The 13,442-nt window shown below is 37.4% G+C and overlaps 1 long non-coding RNA gene across 1 annotated transcript in view; it reads left to right on the plus strand.

Moving 5' to 3' along the window:
* The window catches only part of LOC122810960, a 405,942-nt gene that overhangs the window by 198,051 nt on the left and 194,449 nt on the right, over positions 1–13,442 (plus strand). The window lies entirely within an intron of this gene.

The raw sequence follows: 13,442 nt of genomic DNA on the forward strand, positions 1-13,442 counted from the left end.
GGTTACTGTCTTGCTGGATTCTTCCTACATACCCAATGGATACTGTAGCTCTGCTTTGTTTTATGTTTCGTTTTCTTTTTCTCACCAAAGGAAAACATTGCAAAGTAAAGCTAGAGGTCAAATCATAGCTCTTAACTTTCCAGATTTTCCCAGTCAGAATGTCCGGATTTTGTCTTATATTTTAGCCTGCTATTCATAAAATGTGTGGCTTTTTGGCAAACTATTGAGGACTGAAGTTTATAAATCATGACAGACATCTGAGTTTTAGACCATGTCATTTAGAAAATACATGCTAATACAAACATATAATTTTAGCAACTATATTTATAAAAGCAATAATTAAAATCTGTCAAAAATCTCTCTCTGATTTTGGGTATTTTTGTCCAACCAGTATTTTTGGTTTTGCCTAGATTTCTTGTGCTACAAGGTTGAGAGGTACGGGTCAGAGTGAAAAAAGAACACAACAAAAATGCCGTCAGCTAAATATCATTGTATTATGACACAATCATAGTAGAATACTAGGCTAATAACCATAAAAGACTTTTTTAAGCATAGGCATGCTTCCCAGAAATATTAGAAAGGTATCTGTCCCTGGAGGTATATAAACTTACCCATGAGTAGTCAAGCATTTGCAAGTTTCCTCTCTCTAAAAGACCCATAGGTGCCAGGCTCAGGGTACATATATGATTCCACATCCACTGATCCAAGTTAAACTTGAATAAGTGCAGTAATTAATTTTCTTTCACATAGATAGGAAACCTGTTCCAGATAAGGAGTAGCCTTTTAGACCATACCTGTACCCCCAGCATGTCCTGTTTATGCTATAGGTGAGGTTTAGGCCACTGGATTGGATGTGTCTGATACTATTTCTTTTGCGGATTTTCAACAGGTCCATTAGGGCTGGATCAGAAGATGTTTTGCAGGCCAGGTATATGTTGTCTCTTAGCAGCATACAGGAGACTGGCTATAAGGACAAAGCCTTGAGTCAGTCTGCATAGGATGTGTTTTCTAAACCATGCATTCTTTGGTGAGGAACTTCTGTGGATGCCCCAGTTGTTGCATATTCTAAGTGAATATAAAGACAAAGCCTTGGGGCAGTCTGCACAGGACTTGTTTTCTAATCCATGTATTCTTTTTTGTGAGGGACTTCTGTGGATGCTCCAGGTGTTGCATATTCAGACTGAATATAAAGACAAAGCTTTGAGTCAGTCTGCATAGGACTTGTTTTCTAAACCACCTCTGTGGATGCTCCAGTTGTTGCATATGCCTGGCCAGTTGCATGCTGCAGGATGCAATGTACTCACTGGCTGGTCTTATAAGGGCATAATACAAAGGAGCAATGACATCTTTGGCCCTGGATGCCATACCCTTGCTCATATGTTGTGCAACATAGAATGTTTTTTCTTTCTAGTGTAGACACATGATCAAAGGACAAGTCACTGTCTGCATGCATTTCCAAATGCCCGACTACAGGGTCTACTCTTAGAGGTGTAGTATCAATGTAGTAATTTGTAGGGGTGGCTGTCATACCAAAAGATAGCCATTAGTCTGTGTCAGGCCTTCTTATACTGTATTTGTATATTGGGGAGATTCAATGACTGCACCTTGTTTAAAATTGTCTGCAAACATGGTTAGTCAAAGCCCTTTGATATTAGTCTTGAATTCAGGGAGGCCAATGGCAAAGAGAATCAGTCCCAGCACTTGGTTCTGAGGCACTCTGCTATTGACTGGCCTTTTTGTAGAGGTGAATTTTCCTACCCTAACTTTTTGGGTCTTGTCTGTGAGCAGTTAGCTATCCAGTGGGTGACATAGGGGTTAATACCTATTTCAGTGAGCTTGTATACAGTGCCCATTGGGGTATTGTGTCACATGCTGCAACCACACTGAGGTAGGTATTATGCACCATCCTACCCTTATCCATTGCTTTGGTGACCTTCTTGAAGAAGTCCACCAGGCTGAGTGGGTATGACAAGCCCTCAATAAAACCAAACTCAGTTGGATCTACTGGCTGTAGATTTCCTGTGTCATCATTTAACATATCCACAATAATTCTTTCCATAGTCAATATATTAGACTAGTCAAGCTTATGGGTCCATAGTTCCCGGGACCACAAATGGCCCACCCTAATTCAGTGGGATAACTGCTGCAGTCCTCCATTCATTTGATATGAAATCTGTTTGGAGACTGTGGTTAAATAGTTATTCTAATAGTCCTGATAGTTCATGCTTCATGCTATTAAGGAGGCCTCAAATTGGAAAACCCCTGGCCAAAATTCAGTACCTAACTTTTGGTTAAAAGTATTAACATCTTTGCATGATGATTTAGCCATGAGTAAGAATTATTTATATGTGCACTCTGAACAGACACCAACCTGGCTAACAACAGGCTAAACAATGATCCAACTTAAGAGTGAATTTGCAAGCTACCCTAAAAATTATAGACAACAACATGCCTTCTGGCGATGTATAAACTATACACTGGAATTGATGCTGACAGAGCCTATATTCATATAGAAGAAAACTCAGTTATGGCAATAGAACAAAAGGGCAATAAAAGAAAGTCATGTGGAACAAAGGATAATTTGCTTTTAAATAAAGTCATAGTGGAGAACTGTAAAAAGTGGAATTTAAGTATGGCATGTATTGACTACAAAAAAGGCATTTGATAGTATCCCACATTCATGGATAAAAGAGTGCTTAAAAATGTTTAAGATACATCCTACAATGATCAACTACATTCCAGTGACCATGAAACAGTGGCAGACCAATTTGCAATTAAGCCATGATAAAGGACAAATTATTATTCCAGGGATAAAAATTCAAAGGATGACTCTCTCACCGTTGCTATTCTGCTTTGCCCTTAACCCATTAAGCTGTGCACTTAACAGCTTCGACCATGGCTATAATTTGGCTCCTAGAAAACAACAAAGTGTAAAGACTTCTCATCTTCTCTTTGTCGATGAAACTGTATAGATCATCAGATGAGGAACTGAAAGTACAACTGCAAGTTGTCAAAACTTTTTCAGATGATATAAGAATGTCATTTGGTCTTGATAAATGTGCAAAAGCAACCTTTAAAGCAGGAAAACTGCAGCACCAAGAAAACATCAGTTTGGGACAAGAATGTGATATAAAAGAACTTGAGCAAGAGGAAGTGTATAAATATTTGGGAATTGGTGAAGGACCAACAATAAAACATGAACAAATGTGAATAGAACTTAGTAAGGAGAACTTTAGAAGACTTAAATTAATCCAGAAAACAGAGTTGACATCTAGGAACAAAATCCAAGCTATAAACCAATTTGCTCTTCCTGTCCTAACTTACAGTTTTGGAGTGACTGACTGGCCCCAAAACATGTTGGATAGATTAGATAGGAAAACAAGAAGGATGCTTCATACTCACCAAATGATTTATAAAAATCAGTGCATGCCAAGATTATATATTTCATGTTTCGAAGGAGAGATGGGCCTCCTTGAAAGTGATTACATATACAGATCTGCAATCGTTGGACTCCACACATATCTGCTGATGTCACAAGACCCAAATGTAGTGAAAGTTTTGAAACATGAGGAGAATAAATCTAAGATGACTTCCCAGCTTAGGCTAGCAGAAGCATATCTGTGTCAAGCAGGAATGGAAATCAAACTACAAGTGGATAAAAACCAGGCAGCAACTGAATGTGCTAAAAAACAAAAGAAAGAATATAAGGTGAAGGACCAGACAAGGCAAGACATGTGGAAAATGCATAAATATAGTTGCAAGTATAGAAAACTTCTGGAAGAACCTCATGTTGATCAGGAATGAATGCAGGAATGGTTAAGGGGAGGCAAATTCAAACCAAGAGATGAAAGGTTAATATTGATGGCACAAGATAGTGGGCTACATACACATTGGTTTACAAAGTCCATTGAACATGTGGAAGAAACAGAGAAATGTAGGTTTTGTAAAACAGAATTGGAAACACTTGCACACCTCATTTATGGTTGGAACATACTAATGGCAGAAGGACTGTATACTGAAAGGCATAATAATGTGGCGAGACTGTTGCACTGGGGATTGTGTAAACATTATGGTATTGAAGTGGCTGAAAAACACAGGAAACATGAACCACAAAGCATCATAGAAAATGATGAAGTCTACATCACATGGGATCATCCATTGCCAACAGTTCAAAAGATGGATGCTAGAAAACCAGATATAGTGGTCCAGGAAAAGAAGACAAAAGTAGCATTGATCATTGAAATTGCCACACCCAGTGACTACAGTGTCCTGTGTACAGAGAGACACAAAGTCATAAAATATTAGGATTTGCAAGCAGAAATGAGAGCAATATGGAAGAAAGATACACAAATAGTTCCAGTAGTAGTAAGAGCAATGGGTCTCATAAAAAGACTCTACAATCATATTTAGATATGCTACCAATACATGTAACTCCATCCAAATTGCAAAAGGAGTCATTACTGGGCACATTGCGGGTGCCGCGAAGAGCACTTTTGGCTGACATCAAAGAGTGAAACAATACTAATTTCATGAACTTTAATCATACTTTGACTTAGGAATGGGGTCTATATGACTTAGGAATGGGGTCTATTCCTGCTATGGTATTAGAAACCCAAAGGAATTGGAGAAATTAAAAAAGAGGCATCCTGGGACATTATCAGGACACAGCAATGCAATGTTCATGGCCTTGGACAGTGCCTTGAGGACCTGTTTCCTAGTGATATTTGGGGGAGTTATGGTTGTGGGTATTTCCTGAGGGTGTCCTGGGGGAGAAGGGAGTAAAACTGGAGCTAAATTTGTTGTCCAGTAGATATGCTATATCTTCTGGCTCAGTATAGGTGGCTGCATTTACAATTAATTCAGTAAATTGCTGTGTATTGCCCTTGAGGTTGCAGACATAGCTGATAAACGTTTTGTGACTGTCCTTAGCTTGAGAAACTATTTTATGTCAAATCTGGCTTTAGTAGACTTTGGGGTTGGGGGTTGATATAATGGTTAAGGTGTGTACCTCACAGACACAACGTACAGTGTTGATTTTCACCTTGGGGAAATTCGCTTGGCTTAAAATGGCCCACTAGGGCAAATAGCCTAGTACTTGCCTATGAACTTGTCAACTTATGATAAGCCCCCTGAGTTTCTTGGTTAGAATGATGTGAGTGATGAGGGAGCTTTTACTTTGCCAGTCACTGCAACTCCTAATTTTCACCATAGTTTTCCTCTTTTTATTGTACAACCTTTTGATGTTTGGATTCCACTAGGGTGGCTTGCTTTTTGAGTTGATCTTGCTTTGTTAATATGATTCTTATGGCTTCCACAAACAATTTTGTATAGGTAATGGTGTTCTCAGGGTTTGGAGTTGTGCAGCTTGTAACTTTGCTAAGGTGTCACTTCATAGTAGGATGCCTGCCTTACAATAATTCTTAAAAGTTCCAGGGTTAGCTGGAGTTTTGGGTTTCACTTTTATGTCAAATGAGAGCTTTTTGGTCTGACATGACCAGTGTGGACAATACATGTGGGATGGCGCAACATTATCCCATGTTTGCAAGGTCAAGGTCAAGGATGTTTTCACCCCTAGGGGGTGTACAGACTAGCTGATCCATGATATTTGTGTTTACAAAGTCCAGGAATATAAGGGGTCATGCATGATCCCCAGTCTATAGTGGGGTAGTTATAGTTGCCCACGAACATGATGTTGGGTCGAATGAAAAGTGTCTAATTTCCTTAGACATGGAGGGGGACATATAGGCTATACAGTGGGACATTGCCTATGGTAATTTGGATGTGGAGAAGCACACGTGCATTGTACTGATTGACCAGCCTTGAGATATATGTTTTTGATGTAAATTGAGGTTTCTTCACCTTTTGTTCCTTCTGAAGGAGAAGAGGGCCTACATGTTTAGAAGGTATTGTAACCCTGCACTGCCAGGTGCTCTCCAAACCAAGCCTCAGTAACTACACAAATGTCTACATTATCCCGGGTGAGGACAGCCTGCAGGTGGTGGAATTTCTTGTTTAGATTTTTTGAATTGAGCAATATCACCTTTAGATGTTCTTGGCTGGTTTTGCTGTGTTGGAAGGTTCACCAGATTGGCAATGCCTAAAAAGGCAATATGGGAGAGGACAAGGTTTTGCCAATATTTTAACACCTAAAGAGGACAGGTGCAAATCATCCTTGACAAAGCAGCAAAGTCTGTCTATCATAGCAGCAAAGTCTGTCTATCATATCCACTCAGGCTAACAAATTTTGTATCATCTTTGAATGACACCAAAAACCATGCCAAATGTTAAAGTCATTCAACAGATACAGGAGACTATTTAAAGCCAGATACCTAGTGCAGCTGACTGATTGCTCATTGAGCGCTTCTATCATTATGCAAATGTTCCCTAGATCATAGCTCTACATACACCAAAGAGGGCATTGACCAAGTACTTTTTGTGGACTCTGGCTTTTGCTGAAGCCTCTGTAGCAATGTTCATTGCACTGATGAACTTGACATATGACATTTGCAAGGTCTAATGCTATGGGCTTCACTACTGTAGATTCTAAAACATGTTCTTCATTTGATTACTGCTGCAATAGCCTAATGTATATGGGTTATATCCTGCCAAGGCCACAAGAGCCAGCCAGCTTCCAAAGCTTTAGTGCATCTTCCATGCACCTAAACCATCAGTCAGCTTGATATGAGAATAAATATCAGGTTTGGACGCTGAGCTTTTCAGAACTCTCCTGGACCTGAAGAAAATGCTCCTGTGATGACTTTTGAAGGTTAGTGGTCAGCAAACTCTATTCCATTGCTGGGCAGATAAGTTCACTTTGGGAAAAAAACTTCCATTTATTTATTTAATTGTTTTGTGATGGAAAACTTACTATTTTCTGTAAAATATTTATATTCTAGCTAATAAAGTTTTTTTATGTAACTTTTCTATGGAGAAACTGGTGTTATTTTGTTTTTTGGGGCTGGGATAAGTGTTTGAAATGCTATGTACTGTGCTTTTTTTGGGGAAAAGGTTAAGTTTGTTTACAACTTACCTGTTTTACCAGCTATTGCTGCTAAGCTTCTGTAGGAGTCAGGTACCTTTTTCGACTTAACCATGGAACATTCTACCACTTCCTTGGTTGTACCTTCTTCTAGTTGCAAAAAGAAAAAAAAAGATTGTTAAACTACCTTTGCTACCATAGCAAGCTGATATTTTGCCTTAGCCACAGATGGGTGACTCTGCTGTGCCAAAGCTGGTTCCTTAGACCACTCATTTTTTTTTCTTTGGAGCCTGATGGTGTAGTCTCTGCAGCCACCATGGACCAGAGATTAGACGTCCTCTGCAGATGTTGGTGTGCCCTTGATGGGCAGGGAAGAAACACTATTGTTGGTCCTGGGAGAAACAAAAAGTTTCCTCTGCAACCTCGAGTGCATTTCACAAAATCAATACTCAACACGACACATATGGCCACATCCCACAGTTTCTCAGCTTCTAAGCCCATAAGCACACCGCCACACAACCCCAGTTGGACAATGATTGGACATGGAGGAGTCCTTGATTGTTATCTTCTCTAACTAGATCAGGCATGAAGTGCTTTCTTCACAGATATGTTGAAACTGCCTCATTTAATGCCTTCATCTAATGCTGTGGGTCTCAATGTGTAGCAGGTATTGAAACTCCCCACTGATGGAGTATTCCCAGTGGTCTTGAACCAGGTCTCTGTAGCAATACATTTATCCAGAAATGGCCTTTGGTCAACTGGTGCCCTAGACAAAAGGTCTGCAAAGCACCCCCAAACACCACTTGGTTTCCCCATCCAGGTCTACCTACACCATCCAGATTACTGGAAAAGAACCCCTGATACAGCGGTGCCCTAGGTGGCCACTTAGTTGGCCTATGCCTAAGGCCAGCTATGCATCAACATTTTCTAGGCTAAGGAGTGCTTGTAGGGAGTGCAGTTTTTTGTTAAGGCTCCTAGTGTTGAGTAGCAATACATTTATGCTGTCCTGATTCTATTTTGTTTTGTTGGAAGGTTTCGATGACTGACCTTGCCTAAAAAGGGCACTATGGTGGAGGACAATATTTTACCAATATATGAAAGGGATAGGTGCCGGTCATCCTTGGCAAAGCAGTTATGACTATTTACCACTTAACAACACAGAAAAAATACAAAGTGTAAAACCAATTTAATTTATATCTGTAGCTTCAGACTCAGAGAAGCAATAGTAACAATGCAGAAAAATGAGAGAAGCCCCATCAAAACTGATTTAAATGCAAAGGGATTGCCCAGAACCTGCTGACAGCAGTACAAATAGTAAAAAAAATAAATTAATTAATAGCTGTATCTTTAAATTCATAAAAACAGAGTAAAACAAAATAAAAGAAACAACAGAAATTTAATTTATTAAAACAAAACGCGAACTAAAAACCAATGAGAGCGGTGGAAACCAGGTTTAATTTAGCGATAAAACAAATAAAACGCTTTCGGTAAAGACTGTGCTTCACCTTCATCAGAATGCAAAATACAAAATAAAAAGTTACACATCTTTTAAAAGTATCGCCAAAAAGCAATCAAAGACGTCACTTCCGAAGAAGGCGTATTTACTACTTAACATTCACAAGACAAAAGTGTAAATATTTTGTGTAATAAAAACCTTGTAAAAATATATTTGAAAGTTAATATCTCCTTTTCAAATATATATAATAAAGAAAATAAACAAATCTTCAACAGCACTAAACTATTAAATGGCCATACATACTAAATCCAGCAGCAGAAAATGTTTTATAACATACATACTAAATCCAGCAGCAAAAAAGGGTTTTATAACAATTTTAGTAACCTCATTATCGGAAAACTACAAGAAGACTTTCAAATAGGTTAATAACAGTATATGTTTTAAAATTCGTAAAAATCTTTTAACCTACTTGTGTACAAAAAATTGTGTTAACATCCTCAAGAAGTTAATGTTTGTCCGTTAGGCACACTTAACATCTATTATTTTTCACCTAAATCAGGAAATTCAATGTAATGTGTAAGTGGTATTTAAATTCCTATATATTACAAGTGTTGGATATATTAAATCCATAACATACTTATAAAAAATAATAATAGGAAGAAGAAAATAATAATGAAAAATTAAATAATTTAAATAATTTAATAAATAATTAATGTGTATAAATTATTAGATAAATAAATATGTGTATCTAAGCCTGTACAAAATGTAATTTAAGTTACTATGATGTTCCTGTTGTGTTAAATAAAAATGTCTTGTTATCTTTTGAGGGCTAACAGTTTAAGAATACATTTGATAGATATATGTTCATTAAGACCAGGGTATGCGCATGCGGTGGTCCTAATTTGCCACATTAACTCATCTATCTCCAAGGTCAACTGCCATGGGCCACCCCTTGGGTCATTTGTTCTTTGATGTAAAATGACAAATTTAAAATTGTGGTTAGGATGCTCAAATATATGCTTTGCTAAAGCGTTGTTAGTGTCCTTTTTGCTAATAGCATACCTGTGCTCATAAATTCGTTGCATGATTTTTCTCTCAGTTTTGCCTATATAAAAGGCCTTACATTGTTCGCATAGTGCTGCACAAACAACACCTTTACACTCACAATTATATATTTTATTTATTTTATATATCTTGTCGTTAATGACTACTTCTTTTGTTACTAAAATTGATGTACATTGTGGGCAAGTACCACATTTGTACATACCATTTGATGGAATAAATTGTGGCTTCATCTTCTTTTCTAAAAGTGCTTTCAGATTATAATTCCTTCTATAAATAACTTTGAGTTGCAACCCTAACTTATTAAGCAATACTGGGTCTTCAGAGATAATTCTCCAATTTTTATTCATGATGCCTCTAATGTATTTGTAGTCACTAGAAAAGGTGCACAAAAAACTACTTCTGTAAGTATCATTTGTAGGGGAATGAATTTCTACATGTTGTACGCCCAATAGGCTAATGTTGGCAGTTTGCTCACTTAATAAGGGTGTAAAATGTCCTGAAAGTCTTTTAGACCTAACCTCGTTCCTGATAGTAGCTACTAGTTTAATAGGATACCCTCTGTTTATAAACATATTCTCCAAATTCTCGCATTCATATTCAAAATCTGAGAGTGTTGTTATCATTCTTGCTGCTCTGACCTTTTGGCCTTTAACAACTGCTTTTTTCTGATGGAAAGGATGGCAGCTAATAAAGTGCAAGAAAGCATTGGAGTATGTGGGTTTCCTGTAAATCTTGCTAATATACTTCAAATTTTGTCTGTCTTTAATAAGTAAAATATCAAGGAAGTTAATACTATCTTCTTCTATATTAAAAGTGAATTGCAAAAAATCAGTAAGCTCCGTAATACTTGTAATAAAAGAAGGGACTATGGCTTTTGGTCCTTTCCAAATTAAAAACGTATCATCCTGGTATCTAGTGTACCAGGAGACATGTTCTTTAAACATTGGGTGGGGGAAAAGTAGAGTGTTTTCCCAGTGTGCCATAATGTCATTCGCAAAGCTCCCGCCACATGGGGAACCCATGGCTACGCTGGATTTTTGCAAATAAAGATCTCCTTCAAACATCATAAAATTGTTGGATAATACTAGTTTAAGCAATGTTTCAATTAGGTAAATAGTATTGTCCATTACCTTTTTGGAAATTAAATAATCGCTAATCCATTCCATTCCTAAATGTTGGGGGATGACGGTATAGAGGTCCTTGACATCTATGGTTAAAAAGTATGCTTCAGCATGGTATTCTACATTGTTAATATTGTGTAAGAAGCTCCATGAATCTTTGCAAATTTGGGATTCAGATTCAATAAGGGGCTTCAATAAGTTGTCTACTTGTTTGGCACATGCATATGTCACCGAACCCCGCCCATCTACTATTGGTCTAAATGGTGTGTTACTGATGGATTTATGTAGTTTAGGAACACCAAAAAGTGCTGGAACTCTAGGTGCTATCATTAATAAATATTGGTACAAGTCTAAATCTATGTATGCTTCTAAAAAGAGGTCTTCTAGTATGTTCTTGATTTTCTTATAGGCTGTATTGAGCTCACTAGCTGATGCTTTTATGTAAACATCTGTGTTAAGGTGACTAAGCATAGCTTTTACGTATGCCTCTTGGTGCATGAGAACCAACCCACCACCCTTATCTGGTTTCATTGCACGTATTTGACATATTTTCAAAAGGTCAATTATTTCATATTCTGATATTTTGGTATTAGTATTGTTGTCAAACTGATTGTCACTAGTTTTTTGCAAGTCCCTAAGGTCCATTTCACACATTCTTTCAAATAACCCAAGAGTGGGGTGCAATAAAGGGTGAAACACACTAGAAACTCTTCTGGAATTGACTAAAGATGTACTTTTACCTATTAGAACATCCAAATTCAGTTTGCGAACAAACAATTTTAAATCTATAATGATTTTTACTAAGTCCATCTTTTTACTAGGAACAAAGGATAGGACTTTTGAAAAAAAGTCAACCCATTCTTGTTTGATGTTTAGTTCTGTAAAGTTATACACACTAAAGTTGCCATCTGTACTTTTAAATATTAAGGGATGTGTATTTGGCCTTAATCCATTGATTATCTCCTCCTCTGCCTCCTCCTGTTCCTCGGTGGATATTGTCTCTTGTTCGACTGATGGTTGTTCTGAGGTCCATTGGAGTTCCTGTGAAAACCCTGAGTTGACCCATCGGTATTGTTCTTGTAATTGTTGTTAGAACTTCCCTGTTGGTTGTTGTTATTACCCATATTATTATTTCTATTATTATTATTGCTATTTAGTCTTTCACTACGCCTCAGTTGTTGTATTTGTGGCTCATCAAGAATAAGGTCATTGTTGATTTCATTGTCTATTGATTCTAGATTGTTTTCATCAAGAAGACTAGTGGATTGATTAGGAGCATTGAAAGTTCTAGGATGGTAAACTGGAGGCCTAGGATAAGCCTTGCTGTTGCTATAATCCGAAACATCTCGCGCTATTTTTTTCTTTTTATTTGTTAACAACTTTGTAATGGTTGCATCTATGCTCGAAAAGATGCGGGCATATTCATATTTGTATCTTGGAAATTCCTCATGTGTTTTAATAATGTGTTCCATTATTTCCAAGTCAGCCTTCAGATCACCAATCTCAGTTTTATAAAAGTTAATCAATCCATTCAGAAATTCTAACCCCTGTCTGTTGAACATTTTCAACAATTCTTGGTGAGAAAGAGAATTTTCAATTAGACCAGTAGGGTAACGCCATTGGCGTAAACCCTTAGGTATAACTTTTTTCTCTATACACTCTTGTAAGTAAGCAACTTCTAGTTGCAGCTTTCTGCAACAAAAAAGTTTGTAATCAAAATCATTAATAGTAATAGATAAAGCACTTACTATGGGCTGGCTCTGCTCTTGACTGCCAGTTTGGTTCCCAAAAGTAAAAAAATGATTATTATCCAAAAAGGTAGTAATAGACGGTGAGCCGCTTTCTTGTATTACGGCTTCAGCATGAGGTGCGTTCCGCCCTACTAACTGTCCATTCATCAATCCTATGTTGTTATCAACTTGAACGGTAGATGAAAGAACTGGAATAACCACGTTCTGGTTGGGTACTACATTCTGGTTGGGTACTACGTTTGGTCCTGCAATATTCCTTCTGTTTTCAATATTAGTAGTCCGACTTTGCCGCTGTAAATTAGCACCATAAGGTACTGGTGTATCAAGCCTTTGTGTTAGAGCATCAACCCACCCCAACAGTACTTGAACAAGTGCTGTTAGATTTCCAATGGAGTTGTCCTGATTGGAAGTGTCCTGGTTAGGAGTGCGTGAGTTGTTCTCATCTTCTTGAGTAAAAAGAACTTGACTACCTGCTCCGGTTTCGTTTGCCATAAATTACACACAAACCACAAAAAGTTATGAACAAACTTGTTAAAACAAAACGCGAACTAAAAACCATTGAGAGCGGTGGAAACCAGGTTTAATTTAGTGATAAAACAAATAAAATGCTTTAATTTAAATGGTAAGATCATCAAGAATGATCTTGGCATTTGACATTAAAAAATGCCCTTTTCAACCTATGGCAGCACTACAAAGAACAACAACAACAACAACAACAAAAAAAACAAAGTATACTTTACAAAAATTAGAAAAGAAGGTTCCAGACTTTACAAGACATTTTTGCAGTGAGTTCTTGTACTGACCTCTTAAATGTCAAGAATTTTCAGTAGGTATTTAGTTGACATACATGTGGAAGCATGGAGGTGTTTAGGTGAAATGGCAGTGGAGTTTTTAACTAGATTGTTTAATTAAATCTTGAAAAGTGAGAGGATGCCTGAGGAATGGAGAAAAAGTGTTTTGGTACTGATTTTTAAGAATAAGGGTGATGTGCAGAGCTGTAGTAACTACAGAGGGATTAAACTGATCAGTCACAGCATGAAGTTATGGGAAAGAGTAGTGGAAGCTAGGTT

The sequence above is a fragment of the Protopterus annectens genome, chromosome 9.part0, assembly GCF_019279795.1.
Source record: "Protopterus annectens isolate FY-2018-M chromosome 9.part0, PAN1.0, whole genome shotgun sequence".
NCBI lineage: Eukaryota > Metazoa > Chordata > Ceratodontiformes > Protopteridae > Protopterus > Protopterus annectens.